Here is a 17,500-nt window from a genome sequence, read left to right as displayed (position 1 = left end):
GGAGTGTGACTGTGGGATAGCAGGTATAGTAGGGAGAGATGTTTCTATAGTAACAGTGGATAATAGTCCTCTGGGAAGGGAGTGTGACTGTGGGATAGCAGGTATAGTAGGGAGAGATGGTGTCTATAGTAACAGTGGATAATAGTCTCTGGGAAGGGAGTGTGACTGTGGGATAGCAGGTATAGTAGGGAGAGATGGTGTCTATAGTAACAGTGGATAATAGTCTCTGGGAAGGGAGTGTGACTGTGGGATAGCAGGTATAGTAGGGAGAGATGTGTCTATAGTAACAGTGGATAATAGTCTCTGGGAAGGGAGTGTGACTGTGGGATAGCAGGTATAGTAGGGAAAGATGGTGCCTATAGTAACAGTGGATAATAGTCTCTGGGAAGGGAGTGTGACTGTGGGATAGCAGGTATAGTAGGGAGAGATGGTGTCTATAGTAACAGTGGATAATAGTCTCTGGGAAGGGAGTGTGACTGTGGGATAACAGGTATAGTAGGGAGAGATGGTGTCTATAGTAACAGTGGGATAATAGTCTCTGGGAAGGGAGTGTGACTGTGGGATAGCAGGTATAGTAGGGAGAGATGGTGCCTATAGTAACAGTGGATAATAGTCTCTGGGAAGGGAGTGTGACTGTGAGATAGCAGGTATAGTAGGGAGAGATGGTGCCTATAGTAACTGTGGATAATAATCTCTGGGAAGGGAGTGTGACTGTGGGATATCAGGTATAGTAGGGAGAGATGGTGTCTATAGTAACAGTGGGATAATAGTCTCTGGGAAGGGAGTGTGACTGTGGGATAGCAGGTATAGCAGGGAGAGATGGTGTCTATAGTAACAGTGGATAATAGTCTCTGGGAAGGGAGTGTGACTGTGGGATAGCAGGTATAGTAGGGAGAGATGGTGTCTATAGTAACAGTGGGATAATAGTCTCTGGGAAGGGAGTGTGAATGTGGGATAGCAGGTATAGTAGGGAGAGATGGTGCCTATAGTAACAGTGGGATAATAGTCTCTGGGAAAGGAGTGTGACTGTGGGATAGCAGGTATTGTAGGGAGAGATGGTGTCTATAGTAACAGTGGATAATAGTCTCTGGGAAGGGAGTGTGACTGTGGGATAGCAGGTATAGTAGGAGAGATGTGTCCTATAGTAACAGTGGGATAATAGTCTCTGGAAGGGAGTGTGACTGTGAGATAGCAGGTATAGTAGGGAGAGATGGTGCCTATAGTAAACAGTGGATAATAGTCTCTGGGAAGGGAGTGTGACTGTGGGATAGCAGGTATAGTAGGGAGAGATTGGTGTCTATAGTAACAGTGGATAATAGTCTCTGGGAAGGGAGTGTGACTGTGGGATAGCAGGTATAGTAGGGAGAGATGATGCCTATAGTAACAGTGGATAATAGTCTCTGGGAAGGGAGTGTGACTGTGGGATAGCAGGTATAGTAGGGAGAGATGGTGTCTATAGTAACAGTGGATAATAGTCTCTGGGAAGGTGTGTGACTGTAGGATAGCAGGTATAGTAGGGAGAGATGGTGTCTATAGTAACAGTGGATAATAGTCTCTGGGAAGGGAGTGTGACTGTGGGATAGCAGGTATAGTAGGGAGAGATGGTGCCTATAGTAACAGTGGATAATAGTCTCTGGGAAGGGAGTGTGACTGTGGGATAGCAGGTATAGTAGGGAGAGATGTGTCTATAGTAACAGTGGATAATAGTCTCTGGGAAGGGAGTGTGACTGTGGGATAGCAGGTATAGTAGGGAGAGATGGTGCCTATAGTAACAGTGGATAATAGTCTCTGGGAAGGGAGTGTGACTGTGGGATAGCAGATATAGTAGGGAGAGATGGTGCCTATAGTAACAGTGGATAATAGTCTCTGGGAAGGGAGTGTGACTGTGGGATAGCAGGTATTGTAGGGAGAGATGGTGTCTATAGTAACAGTGGATAATAGTCTCTGGGAAGGGAGTGTGACTGTGGGATAGCAGGTATAGTAGGGAGAGATGTGTCTATAGTAACAGTGGGATAATAGTCTCTGGGAAGGGAGTGTGACTGTGAGATAGCAGGTATAGTAGGGAGAGATGGTGCCTATAGTAACAGTGGATAATAGTCTCTGGGAAGGGAGTGTGACTGTGGGATAGCAGGTATAGTAGGGAGAGATGGTGTCTATAGTAACAGTGGATAATAGTCTCTGGGAAGGGAGTGTGACTGTGGGATAGCAGGTATAGTAGGGAGAGATGATGCCTATAGTAACAGTGGATAATAGTCACTGGGAAGAGAGTGTGACTGTGGGATAGCAGGTATAGTAGGGAGAGATGGTGTCTATAGTAACAGTGGATAATAGTCTCTGGGAAGGTGTGTGACTGTAGGATAGCAGGTATAGTAGGGAGAGATGGTGTCTATAGTAACAGTGGATAATAGTCTCTGGGAAGGGAGTGTGACTGTGGGATAGCAGGTATAGTAGGGAGAGATGTTTCTATAGTAACAGTGGATAATAGTCTCTGGGAAGGGAGTGTGACTGTGGGATAGCAGGTATAGTAGGGAGAGATGGTGTCTATAGTAACAGTGGATAATAGTCTCTGGGAAGGGAGTGTGACTGTGGGATAGCAGGTATAGTAGGGAGAGATGGTGTCTATAGTAACAGTGGATAATAGTCTCTGGGAAGGGAGTGTGACTGTGGGATAGCAGGTATAGTAGGGAGAGATGTGTCTATAGTAACAGTGGATAATAGTCTCTGGGAAGGGAGTGTGACTGTGGGATAGCAGGTATAGTAGGGAAAGATGGTGCCTATAGTAACAGTGGATAATAGTCTCTGGGAAGGGAGTGTGACTGTGGGATAGCAGGTATAGTAGGAGAGATGGTGTCTATAGTAACAGTGGATAATAGTCTCTGGGAAGGGAGTGTGACTGTGGGATAACAGGTATAGTAGGGAGAGATGGTGTCTATAGTAACAGTGGGATAATAGTCTCTGGGAAGGGAGTGTGACTGTGGGATAGCAGGTATAGTAGGGAGAGATGGTGCCTATAGTAACAGTGGATAATAGTCTCTGGGAAGGGAGTGTGACTGTGAGATAGCAGGTATAGTAGGGAGAGATGGTGCCTATAGTAACTGTGGATAATAATCTCTGGGAAGGGAGTGTGACTGTGGGATATCAGGTATAGTAGGGAGAGATGGTGTCTATAGTAACAGTGGGATAATAGTCTCTGGGAAGGGAGTGTGACTGTGGGATAGCAGGTATAGCAGGGAGAGATGGTGTCTATAGTAACAGTGGATAATAGTCTCTGGGGAAGGGAGTGTGACTGTGGGATAGCAGGTATAGTAGGGAGAGATGGTGTCTATAGTAACAGTGGGATAATAGTCTCTGGGAAGGGAGTGTGAATGTGGGATAGCAGGTATAGTAGGGAGAGATGGTGCCTATAGTAACAGTGGGATAATAGTCTCTGGGAAAGGAGTGTGACTGTGGGATAGCAGGTATTGTAGGGAGAGATGGTGTCTATAGTAACAGTGGATAATAGTCTCTGGGAAGGGAGTGTGACTGTGGGATAGCAGGTATAGTAGGGAGAGATGTGTCTATAGTAACAGTGGGATAATAGTCTCTGGGAAGGGAGTGTGACTGTGAGATAGCAGGTATAGTAGGGAGAGATGGTGCCTATAGTAACAGTGGATAATAGTCTCTGGGAAGGGAGTGTGACTGTGGGATAGCAGGTATAGTAGGGAGAGATGGTGTCTATAGTAACAGTGGATAATAGTCTCTGGGAAGGGAGTGTGACTGTGGGATAGCAGGTATAGTAGGGAGAGATGATGCCTATAGTAACAGTGGATAATAGTCTCTGGGAAGGGAGTGTGACTGTGGGATAGCAGGTATAGTAGGGAGAGATGGTGTCTATAGTAACAGTGGATAATAGTCTCTGGGAAGGGTGTGTGACTGTAGGATAGCAGGTATAGTAGGGAGAGATGGTGTCTATAGTAACAGTGGATAATAGTCTCTGGGAAGGGAGTGTGACTGTGGGATAGCAGGTATAGTAGGGAGAGATGTTCTATAGTAACAGTGGATAATAGTCTCTGGGAAGGAGTGTGACTGTGGGATAGCAGGTATAGTAGGAAGAGATGGTGTCTATAGTAACAGTGGATAATAGTCTCTGGGAAGGGAGTGTGACTGTGGGATAGCAGGTATAGTAGGGAGAGATGGTGTCTATAGTAACAGTGGATAATAGTCTCTGGGAAGGGAGTGTGACTGTGGGATAGCAGGTATAGTAGGGAGAGATGGTGCCTATAGTAACAGTGGATAATAGTCTCTGGGAAGGGAGTGTGACTGTGGGATAGCAGGTAAGTAGGGAGAGATGGTGTCTATAGTAGCAGTGGATATAGTCTCTGGGAAGGGAGTGTGACTGTGGGATAGCAGATATAGTAGGGAGAGATGGTGCCTATAGTAACAGTGGATAATAGTCTCTGGGAAGGGAGTGTGACTGTGGGATAGCAGGTATAGTAGGGGAGAGATGGTGCCTATAGTAACAGTGGATAATAGTCTCTGGGAAGGGAGTGTGACTGTGGGATAGCAGGTATAGTAGGGAGAGATGGTGTCTATAGTAACAGTGGATAATAGTCTCTGGGAAGGGAGTGTGACTGTGGGATAGCAGATATAGTAGGGAGAGATGGTGCCTATAGTAACAGTGGATAATAGTCTCTGGGAAGGGAGTGTGACTGTGGGATAGCAGGTATAGTAGGAGAGATGGTGTCTATAGTAACAGTGGATAATAGTCTCTGGGAAGGAGTGTGACTGTGGGATAGCAGGTATAGTAGGGAGAGATGTGTCTATAGTAACAGTGGATAATAGTCTCTGGGAAGGGAGTGTGACTGTGGGATAGCAGGTATAGTAGGGAAAGATGGTGCCTATAGTAACAGTGGATAATAGTCCCTGGGAAGGGAGTGTGACTGTGGGATAGCAGGTATAGTAGGGAGAGATGGTGTCTATAGTAACAGTGGATAATAGTCTCTGGGAAGGGAGTGTGACTGTGGGATAACAGGTATAGTAGGGAGAGATGGTGTCTATAGTAACAGTGGGATAATAGTCTCTGGGAAGGGAGTGTGACTGTGGGATAGCAGGTATAGTAGGGAGAGATGGTGCCTATAGTAACAGTGGATAATAGTCTCTGGGAAGGGAGTGTGACTGTGAGATAGCAGGTATAGTAGGGAGAGATGGTGCCTATAGTAACAGTGGATAATAATCTCTGGGAAGGGAGTGTGACTGTGGGATATCAGGTATAGTAGGGAGAGATGGTGTCTATAGTAACAGTGGGATAATAGTCTCTGGGAAGGGAGTGTGACTGTGGGATAGCAGGTATAGTAGGGAGAGATGGTGTCTATAGTAACAGTGGATAATAGTCTCTGGGAAGGGAGTGTGACTGTGGGATAGCAGGTATAGTAGGGAGAGATGGTGTCTATAGTAACAGTGGGATAATAGTCTCTGGGAAGGGAGTGTGAATGTGGGATAGCAGGTATAGTAGGGAGAGATGGTGCCTATAGTAACAGTGGGATAATAGTCTCTGGGAAAGGAGTGTGACTGTGGGATAGCAGGTATTGTAGGGAGAGATGGTGTCTATAGTAACAGTGGATAATAGTCTCTGGGAAGGGAGTGTGACTGTGGGATAGCAGGTATAGTAGGGAGAGATGTGTCTATAGTAACAGTGGGATAATAGTCTCTGGGAAGGGAGTGTGACTGTGAGATAGCAGGTATAGTAGGGAGAGATGGTGCCTATAGTAACAGTGGATAATAGTCTCTGGGAAGGGAGTGTGACTGTGGGATAGCAGGTATAGTAGGGAGAGATGGTGTCTATAGTAACAGTGGATAATAGTCTCTGGGAAGGGAGTGTGACTGTGGGATAGCAGGTATAGTAGGGAGAGATGATGCCTATAGTAACAGTGGATAATAGTCTCTGGGAAGGGAGTGTGACTGTGGATAGCAGGTATAGTAGGGAGAGATGGTGTCTATAGTAACAGTGGATAATAGTCTCTGGGAAGGTGGTGTGACTGTAGGATAGCAGGTATAGTAGGGAGAGATGGTGTCTATAGTAACAGTGGATAATAGTCTCTGGGAAGGGAGTGTGACTGTGGATAGCAGGTATAGTAGGGAGAGATGTTTCTATAGTAACAGTGGATAATAGTCTCTGGGAAGGGAGTGTGACTGTGGGATAGCAGGTATAGTAGGGAGAGATGGTGTCTATAGTAACAGTGGATAATAGTCTCTGGGAAGGGAGTGTGACTGTGGGATAGCAGGTATAGTAGGGAGAGATGGTGTCTATAGTAACAGTGGATAATAGTCTCTGGGAAGGGAGTGTGACTGTGGGATAGCAGGTATAGTAGGGAGAGATGGTGCCTATAGTAACAGTGGATAATAGTCTCTGGGAAGGGAGTGTGACTGTGGGATAGCAGGTATAGTAGGGAGAGATGTGTCTATAGTAACAGTGGATAATAGTCTCTGGGAAGGGAGTGTGACTGTGGGATAGCAGGTATAGTAGGGAGAGATGGTGCCTATAGTAACAGTGGATAATAGTCTCTGGGAAGGGAGTGTGACTGTGGGATAGCAGATATAGTAGGGAGAGATGGTGCCTATAGTAACAGTGGATAATAGTCTCTGGGAAGGGAGTGTGACTGTGGGATAGCAGGTATAGTAGGGAGAGATGGTGTCTATAGTAACAGTGGATAATAGTCTCTGGGAAGGGAGTGTGACTGTGAGATAGCAGGTATAGTAGGGAGAGATGGTGTCTATAGTAACAGTGGATAATAGTCTCTGGGAAGGGAGTGTGACTGTGGGATAGCAGGTATAGTAGGGAGAGATGGTGTCTATAGTAACAGTGGATAATAGTCTCTGGGAAGGGAGTGTGACTGTGGGATAGCAGGTATAGTAGGGAGAGATGTGCCTATAGTAACAGTGGATAATAGTCTCTGGGAAGGGAGTGTGACTGTGGGATAGCAGGTATAGTAGGGAGAGATGGTGCCTATAGTAACAGTGGATAATAGTCTCTGGGAAGGGAGTGTGACTGTGGGATAGCAGGTATAGTAGGGAGAGATGGTGTCTATAGTAACAGTGGATAATAGTCTCTGGGAAGGGAGTGTGACTGTGGGATAGCAGGTATAGTAGGGAGAGATGGTGTCTATAGTAACAGTGGATAATAGTCTCTGGGAAGGGAGTGTGACTGTGGGATAGCAGGTATAGTAGGGAGAGATGGTGTCTATAGTAACAGTGGATAATAGTCTCTGGGAAGGGAGTGTGACTGTGGGATAGCAGGTATAGTAGGGAGAGATGGCGTCTATAGTAACAGTGGATAATAGTCTCTGGGAAGGGAGTGTGACTGTGGGATAGCAGGTATAGTAGGGAGAGATGGCGTCTATAGTAACAGTGGATAATAGTCTCTGGGAAGGGAGTGTGACTGTGGGATAGCAGGTATAGTAGGGAGAGATGGTGTCTATAGTAACAGTGGGATAATAGTCTCTGGGAAGGGAGTGTGACTGTGGGATAGCAGGTATAGTAGGGAGAGATGGTGCCTATAGTAACAGTGGATAATAGTCTCTGGGAAGGGAGTGTGACTGTGGGATAGCAGGTATAGTAGGGAGAGATGTGCCTATAGTAACAGTGGATAATAGTCTCTGGGAAGGGAGATGGCATATTAGGTTTATACATTAAGTATCAATCCCTATTTTGTAGGGGAAATGAAATCAGAACACAGTATTCCCAGATACATAGTAATAACATAAATTGAATGTACATTTCTGAGCTTTGCACAATCTTTTTCCTACACCTCCTGTTATGTGTGGCCCTATTAGCTGTGGGACACAGATTAGTGGCCCCTGATTGGACCAGGAGCTGAGTGAAGTGTCCCAAGTCCATGTGTATCTGGGGTTGGCTGTGTGAGTGGCAGTGGGTTGGCAGTTTGGCTGTACTGACAGTTTGGCTGTATTTACAGAGCTGATTGCAGGAGACACATGAACTGATTTATGGACTCGGCTCTTGTGCAACTCAGAGACCAGTAGATAAATGGTGGCGCTTCCGGCAAGTGTTAAACTCAACTAACATTAAAGTGAAGGATTTCCGGCTCTGCTTGGGCCCCGCTGCTCAGGGATTTGGGAGGAATATCCATCTCTCCCCAGTTGCACCGAGCCAAGCCGTGAGCAGCAGCAGTAGATTGGGGGTTCCCTGGCAGCTAGCACTCACTACTATTAATAGCAGCTTTATCCATTGCTTGGAGGAATTCGCTGAGTGTTACACTAAAGGACCAATAATCCTCAGCACAATAAACATAAATACAGTGGGACAATGGGTGGCTGGGAACATTGGGCAGGTATTATTGGGAGAGGGTTACCACCTATTCACCCAGGCTTGGACACAGCATTCCATAAGTAAAATGAAGGGTGAAGAATAATATTTCGTATTATGAAGCCCAAGAATTTTTGAGATCATTCAGATTTAGTCTTTTATATGGTTTGTTATTTATTTAACCAGTTTGGTATTTTAACAGCTCGGCTTACTGACCCTCCCAACTGCCAATTTCGTAATGGGGCACATTGAGACATTGGGGCAAATTCACTAAACGACGAAGTGCCTAACGCTAGCGTTAATTCGTTAGCGTAGCGCATTTTCGTTAATTTGCCGATTCACTAACGGGCGCTGGCGTAAATTCGCTAGTGTTACTTCGCACCCTTACGCCTGGCGAATTTGCGCAACGGACGTAACTACGCAAATTTACTGACGTGCGCATTTTTCTGAACGCTACCTTTTACGTCAGACTTCCTTCGCCACCTCAGACCAGGCGAAGCGCAATAGAGTAGATAGGGATTGCTTCAAAAAAAGTTCACATTTTTTCTAAGTCCCAAAAAACGCTGGCGTTTTTTCTTTTTTTATGGGTGATAGGCTGAAAAAGATCGAAATTTTTTTTGGTGCTCCCCTCCTTCCCCCCTACATTTCCTGACTCATGGCAACTTAACTATACAGTGGGCACATGTGTAGGGCAAAATAAACATTTTATTTGCTGTTTTGAAGGTTTCCCAGGCTTGTGTAGTGCTGCTACATATTCCTCCATTGTAACTTCAATTTGGCGCCGTATGCAAATTAATCATCGCTAGCGTAACTTCGCTTTGCTTGGCGAATTAATGCTAGCGCAACTTTGCAACCTTACATTTCCCCTGAGAGCAACTTCGGATTTTCGTGAATTTGCGTAGCGCTGGCGAAAATACGCCTGGCGAAGTGTGGCGAATCGGACGCTGGCGCAACTACGAAGCTTAGTGAATTTGCCCCCTTATTGGTAAACATTCATCCATGTGCAACCCATAAGTCCTTTGCACAAACTAGGGTGCCCCGGGCCCACTGGGCCTGCATAGTGATGGGCAAATTTGTCCCGTTTCGCTTCACTGCGAAATTCTCAAATTTCCCACAAAATTCACGAAACGGGCAAAAAATTCCCAAAGTGCAAATTATGACGCCGGCGACAACTCGCCGGCATCAAAATTGTCGCCGGTGTTGAAGTTGACGCCAGCGCCTATTCAAGTCAATGGGCGTCCCTTAATCGACGCCCATCACTAGGCCTGCTGCCTCAGGGCCCCCACACCATCCCCCGAGCCCCCCAGTCTTCTCTCCCCTAGCCACTCCCCCCGCATGTGTACCTTTATCCATCGTGTTAGGGACACAATTGGGTTCAGGGAGGGAAGTGAGGAGAAGAAGTTCAGGGAGTGGGTCTGAGCACAAAAGAGCCGGGTTCCACCAGGTTTTTTCCAGGTTTACCACCAGCCCAGTCCGCCCAAGTAGGATCCTCGTTGCTCTTGAGACTGGTCATACCCCTTAAATTTTCTCCTACCTGCTTTGTCTGGATTACACCCCATTGTGTTGCGTAGTTAGTAAGTAATAAATAATTCAATCTAACTTAAACCAACTCATTTCTTGATCACAGGACCTTTCTGACCCACCTTTATCTGCGGGGTTTCAGCTGAGCCCATCTCCGGGGGGTAGAGGAGGCCATATTAGTCTGATATTGTTTTTCTGTGATAGTAAAAAGGTAAATTAGCATTACGTTAACGAAGACTGTCATTATGATAACACTGTAGCTGTAAATGTAAAATGTAGTGGTAATTAAGTTTTTAATTTCTCTTTTATTGCTAATTTTATAGAAACTTTAATGACCTTTCCCATTGTTACGCTAATGGGGTGCTGCAAAAATATGATTTCCTTGTGGAAAAGAGGTCAAGGAACAGTGTCTGGAGGTTACAGGTGATTAAGACTGGATTCTAATTACTTTCCTACCCCTCCCTACACTTTGTGTAGCCGCATTGTGCCGAGCTGTGCGCTATTGTCTCCATTATGTGCCACAGGCTTCCACACAATCCCTATTACTTCCCTGCTTCCCTTCCATTATAGTCGCATTCTGAAAGCAATAAATACACATAAAAAAAGCTTAGATAAAAGTTCTTATAGAACAGACTACTATATATATATATATATGTGTATATGTAAATATATATATATATATGCCAAAATCATTCTTAAGAAAATATGAACCCCTGGTAGTTCCACCACAGTAGAGCTAGATGGAAACAATGGTGTATGGTGGCGACAGTAGAGCATGATGGAGACAGTAGGGCAAGATAGAGACAGTAGGACATGATTGAGACAGTAGTGCAAGATGGAGACAGTAAGACAAGATGGAGACGGTAAGACAAGATGGAGACAGTAGGAAAAGATGGAGACAGTAGGGCAAGATGAAGACAGTAAGTCAAGATAGAAACAGTATTCCAAAATGGAAAACAGTAGGACAAGATGGAGACAGTATGGCAGGGGTCCCCAACGTTTTTTTTACCGCGAGCCACATTCAAATGTAAAAAGAGTTGGGGAGCAACACAAGCATGAAAAAATCCCTTGGGGTGCCAAATAAGCTATGTGATTGGTTATTTGGTAGCCCCTATGTGGACTGGCAGCCTACAGGAGGCTCTTCTTGGCTCTATACTTAGGTTTTATGCAATTAAAACTGGCTTCCAAGCCAGGAATTCAAAAACAAGCACCTGCTTTGAGGACACTGAGAGCAACATCCAAGGGGTTGGAAAGCAACATGTTGCTCAGGAGCTACTGGTTGGGGGTCACTGCAGTAGGGTAAGATGGAAGCAGTATTGCAAGATGTAGACAGTAGGACAAGATGGAGACAGTAGGACATGATAGAGACAGCAGGACAAGATGGAGACAGTAGGACAAGATGGAGACAGCAGGACAAGATGGAGACAGCAGGACAAGATGGAGACAGTAGGACAAGATGGAGATGGTAGGACATGATGGAGATAGTAGTGCAAGATGGAGACAATAGGAAAAGATGGAGACAGTAGGACATAATGGAAATAGTCAGGCAAGATGGAAATAGTATTGCCAGATGGAAATAGTATTCCAAAATGGAGATAGTAGGGCAGGATTGAGACAGTACAGCAGGATGGAGCCAGTAGCACAAAAGGGAGGTAGAAGAAAAAGATGGAGACCATAGGGCAAGAGTCAGAAGGTAGGATGAGATGGTGAAAAAGGTAAGATGGAGAGTTTGGCAAGGTATTGACAGTAGGGAAAGATGGGGACAGTCAATTCTGGTGGGGTCTGGTGGGCTCTGTCTTCCCTTGGGCCTTTTGGCCTCTCAGTGGATCATCTTCTTTTGCTGGTCATCCTCTTCATCTTTTTTAGCTTCAATCCTTCCAAAAAATAACCGCTTTAAGCAGAAGGTCAGGCTCAGTTTGATGGAGAAATAAACCATGTCTTATAATGAATTCACAGTATGCAAATATTAGTCTCTAGGAACATAGATCTAATGTCAGGTGTGTCCAACAAGATGAGTGATTGTCTCAATCTCGCAGACGTTGCTCAAAATAGTTTGTAGTTGAGTTTCATTTTGATTTATTGCATTATCTTCCAGGGCACTAGTGCATGAAGCACAGAGATGAACAGAGTCTCTGTACCTACTGCAGAGTAATGCGCCTGTAAGAACATGCGTACAATCCCTCTTAAATCAGAAATTAAAGCAATTAATAAATATCAGTAATTATCAGGACATTTCCATTTCCAAGTACTTTCAAGATACCTTGTGCTTCATGCAAGTTCCACAATGTAGCACCATATTGAAAGAATTTATATATATATAAACATTGCTTCTCTACAGACAAAGATTACAGTAGGTGTGATTTGTTTCATTGTAAATCCTATTGTAAAGGCAACATCATGTAGAAATAGGAGGCTACAAGGAAAGGACACCTACTTCTGGAGCCCAGGTAGACCTGCCTTTATATTAGTGATCTACCATAGTATTACATAGTGGCGGGTTACATTTACCTAGTTAGACTTTGTAGAATTAGATTAGAATGAAAAGTCCATACAGCCACCAAGAAGATAGATGAGATTTTCTCCGGGAGTTGTGATGAACAAGGAGGTAGTGTAGAATGGAAGAGCCTCTGCTGCACTACCTAGAAGATCTTTCACCCAAGTTTATCTCTCAAAGTATCTGTCCTGCTTCTTTAATTGTCACAATGAGCAGAGGCCCATCTGAGTGTCTGAAGCCCCATGTAATCTCATGCTGTGCCAGTAGATACCAGACATTGCTCTAGCAGGTGTTACATTTACATACTAAATACAGTCAGTGTGTATTCAAGATAAGACAACAATATCTAGCCAAACCTCTTCTCATGGCCCAATTACAACATGGATTTAAGGACAAGTTGCGGAACTTAAATAATGTTGTACTAAAAATACTCTCCCAAAACTCCTTTTCTTTACATGGTGAACAATATTCTAAGAATAGTTGGCACTACTGTGAGGCTTTCACTGGCCTTTGAGGGTAATCTGGTCATATCTTGTATTTGCTCATGAACTGAATGGATGATGATGATGATGATGATGGGACAGATGTGAACTAACAAGGCCCAGCCTGAAGGCTAGTTTTGGGGTGAGTGCTTATTTGTGCCATGGGTACCCCTGGAACTATAGCAGGGTGACACCCCAATGTTTCTACATATCTGTAACCTTGTTATGAGCTAAGGGGGCCCAGTCTGAAGGTCAGTTAGGGGGAGATTTGGGGTGAGTTTTTATTTATGCCCTGGGTACCCCTGGAACTATAGCAGGGTGACTGTTACCCCAATGTTTCTATATATCTGTAACCTTGTTATGAGCTAAGGGGGCCCAGTCTGAAGGTCAGTTAGGGGGAGATTTGGGGTGAGTGTTTATTTGTGCCCTGGGTACCCCTGGAACTATAGCAGGGTGACACCCCAATGTTTCTACATATCTGTAACCTTGTTATGAGCTAAGGGGGCCCAGTCTGAAGGCCAGTTAGGGGGAGATTTGGGGTGAGTTTTTATTTATGCCCTGGGTACCCCTGGAACTATAGCAGGGTGACACCCCAATGTTTCTATATATCTGTAACCTTGTTATGAGCTAAGGGGCCCAGTCTGAAGGCCAGTTATGGGAGGATTTGGGGTGAGTGATTATTTGTACCCTGGGTACCCCTGGAACTATAGCAGGGTGACACCCCAATGTTTCTATATATCTGTAACCTTATTATGAGCTAAGGGGGCCCAGCCTGAAGGTCAGTTAGGGGGAGATTTGGGGTGAGTGCTTATTTGTACCCTGGGTACCCCTGGAACTATAGCAGGGTGACACCCCAATGTTTCTATATATCTGTAACCTTGTTATGAGCTAAGGGGGCCCAGTCTGAAGGCCAGTTAGGGTGAGATTTGGGGTGAGTGCTTATTTGTACCCTGGGTACCCCTGGAACTATAGCAGGGTGATACCCCAATGTTTCTATATATCTGTAACCTCGTTATGAGCTAAGGGGGCCCAGTCTGAAAGTCAGTTAGGGGGAGATTTGGGGTGAGTGCTTATTTGTGCCCTGGGTACCCCTGGAACTATAGCAGGGTGACACCCCAATGTTTCTATATATCTATAACCTTGTTATGAGCTAAGGGGGCCCAGTCTGAAGGCCAGTTAGGGTGAGATTTGGGGTGAGTGCTTATTTGTACCCTGGGTACCCCTGGAACTATAGCAGGGTGATACCCCAATGTTTCTATATATCTGTAACCTCGTTATGAGCTAAGGGGGCCCAGTCTGAAAGTCAGTTAGGGGGAGATTTGGGGTGAGTGCTTATTTGTGCCCTGGGTACCCCTGGAACTATAGCAGGGTGACACCCCAATGTTTCTATATATCTGTAACCTTGTAATGAGCTAAGGGGGCCCAGTCTGAAGGTCAGTTAGGGGGAGATTTGTGCCCAACAAGACATCCCCCAGAACCCCCCCCCCCACTGTCTATGTTAGAAAACATGGAAATCTAACAACATTGTCCGCCTTCCCATGAACTAGACTAGAGATGTTTGGCTTGGCAGTTCTTGCTACAGTACAACTGAGAATTATAGTTCAAGCCACATGTTGATGATCACTGACTCCTCATTCATGAAAGGCAAGCGATGTGGTTGGGAATGTACATATAGTTTAATGTAGCGGCCCCTTGGCTACCTGTCTGCTTTCTTTAACAGTAGAGAGACGTTGGGACTGGGCTATGAGCCAGCTAACAGGGATATTTCCATGTGCAGTGACCCAGGCCAGGACTGACATGGCTTTGCAACGTGGGTTAATGACAACACAACCGCCTTATTGTTTGGGCTCAGTGAAGCATCAGAGAACTCGGTGTAATCAGCCCGATCCTCTGTATGAGGGAGAAGCAATAACCCCAGGGAAGCCAGGCTCTTCCTACAATAAACATCGTGTCTGGCCTTGCAAATGACTCTTAGTGTACAATGGTTTCTGTAATATCCCATTTAATAAAGATTTCTTTAGGCGGAGCCATTGCAACAGGAGCCTTAGCGTGGAATATCTCTCTCATTATTATCTGCTTCTGCGCTGTTTGGGATTGTGAGTGAGAATGTCACGTTTGTGCGACTCTCCAACTGTGATATAGGTGACCCTAAAAACATTTAATGGAAATATAAAGTGTGGTCCCCAGTTCAGTAACGTGTAGGTTCTCTGCAACATCCAATAAATTCAAATATTCCAAAAGGTGTTACCTTAAAAAAAGGAAAATGGAGAAAAAAAATTTTTTGTTTGTTTTTTTATTCTTTGTAAAATTTAAAACTCAGCATAGTTTTATTCACACATTATCAGTGTTATATTCCCCTCCTAACCTAAAGTGCAGGTGATTTATTACAGACAAACTCACCATCAATTATAGTGAACTGTGTTAGCTCGACTCTATTTTTTCGGGCTTTTTTCTTCATATATAAGTTCCATTCGGGAATTCGGAGTTGCTCGAAGTTTGATATCAGAAATACCGAGATAAAATTCGGACCTTGATAAATAACCCCCTATGTGTCACACATCACAAATGTAGTTGCTCCTGGAATTCTTCCTTTGGACAATAAAGAGTAACATGCGTGGAAACGTTTTACTGTTCTTTAATAATAAAATATATTGCACTTACACTGTTTCCACTTTAAAAGAAATTTTAAAACCAAAATATTTCTCCCGCAGTGATGTACGAGACGACCATGGCGTCCCTCAGTCCTTCCTGCGCATGTCCGTGTTGCTTCTGCTTTCGTCACCACTGACGCGTTTCACAGAATAGGCGATGATGTGCGTTCCACGCGTCCACTCTTTATTGTCCAGGAGTCTTACACCTTTATTGATGTATTTACAATATCCTGGTTCTCACATTACAGCTACTCACTAGACCTAAACTACTATCACTACTAGACCTAAACCTGTTCTTATTACAATACAACAACCAACAATGCACAAAACAAGGTTAAATAAATACTCATGTCTATGAAAGGAAAGCTCTCGAGTTAAATTCTACGTGAAGGCCATTTGGAGAGAGGGACCGATTCTATGGGGTATATTTATCAAAGAGTGAAGTTAGAGATCTCCACAGTCCGTAGAGTCAAATATCGCCTTTCTCCATTCATTTCTATGGGATTTTTAAAGGCGTATTTACCAAATGGTGAACTTTCACTATCACCCTTTGATAAATACGCCTTTAAAAATCCAATAGAAATGAATGGAGAAAGGCGATATTTGACTCTACGGACTGTGGAGATCTCTAACTTCACTCTTTGATAAATATACCCCCAAGTATCCACCAACTCTCCCCTGCCGGGTACTTGTTGTCAAATCTCCTCCTCTCCAATCTGCCGAAATCCTCACTATACCAGATGTTTTGATACAAGATGATTAGTATAACCCTTCTGATATTATTTATTGTATATCCTCCCCTATTCTTTCCTTCATTTTTATTATTAGATTATTTGTGTTGCCCCCATGTTGGAGGCCACAAGGCACATTCCAATAGATAATTAACCTGAAATCCTGAATTATAAATGTTTCTCCAGTTAAACATTTTAGTCTTTTTAGTGTATCTACAGGATTTTCAAAGATTACACAGAAAAAACCCTTAGAGCATTCCATGGAGTTTTTGCTTTTTATTTTTCTTATGGGCACATACCGACTTTTGTTTCAAATTAGGGGCTTTTTGGAAGATGATTTCAGGTTTTGCTGGGAGTAAGCGTCCTCGTGTTTTATCCAATGTTTCTCAATATTATTTTTAATTTCCTTTTCTTTGGGATTATGTTGAATTACAAAACAAAGATCAAAACGATCTACTTTTTGTCTTCTGTTGGTCCTTCTTTTTCTTTCTTATATTTCAACATTTCTCCTCTATCCTCATTCCTCACAACCTCACACGTTTTATCTATCCTTTCTTTCTTATAACCTCTCTCAACAAACCTATTTATTAGGATTTCCAACTGTTTGTCTTAATCTTGTAGGTTTTTCTTACACGGCTAAACTGCCCGTTTGGAATGTTTTCCCTCTTCTATGTCGATTTGAAGCTAGGTCCTAAAAACATCATCATCATCATCATCATTTATTTATATAGCGCTGTCAAGATACGCAGTGCTTTAAAACATCTTGTAGCTCTTCAAAATATAAACTTGACAGGCCTTGTTCAGCCAACAAGCAGACAATTACATAAAAGACGAGGTTGCTTAACACAAGTCAGTCAAGTCTAACCTTTTTGTTTAAATGAAAAATACTGGCATTGCATCAGCTTTACTCTAGTCCAGGGAACCCCAACCTTTTTTACTCATGAGCCACATTCAAATGTAAAAAGAAGTTGGGGAGCAACATAAGCATGAACAACGTTTGGGGGGATCCAATTATGGGCTGTGATTGGCTATTTGGTAGCCCCTATGTGGACTGGCCTACAGGAGGATTTTGGCAGTAAATCTGTTTTTTTATGCAGCCAAAACTTGTCTCAAAGCAAGGAATTAAAAAATAATCACCTGAGAGCAACATCCAAGGGGTTGATGAGCAACATGTTTCCCACGAGCCACTGGTTGGGGATCTCTGCTCTAGTCTATATGAACCAGACACCAGTGAGTCTGAAAAGTAAGAGCTCGAAGGTGTATTCCATCCGGCCCCGGGCCCTTGTTTACAGTTGGTCACATTTGCGTTTTCAAGGTCACCCG

This window comes from Xenopus laevis, chromosome 6S, assembly GCF_017654675.1.
Source record: "Xenopus laevis strain J_2021 chromosome 6S, Xenopus_laevis_v10.1, whole genome shotgun sequence".
Classification (NCBI taxonomy): Eukaryota; Metazoa; Chordata; class Amphibia; order Anura; family Pipidae; genus Xenopus; species Xenopus laevis.
The sequence above is the reverse complement of the archived record's forward strand: the minus strand, read 5'-3'. Positions refer to the sequence as shown.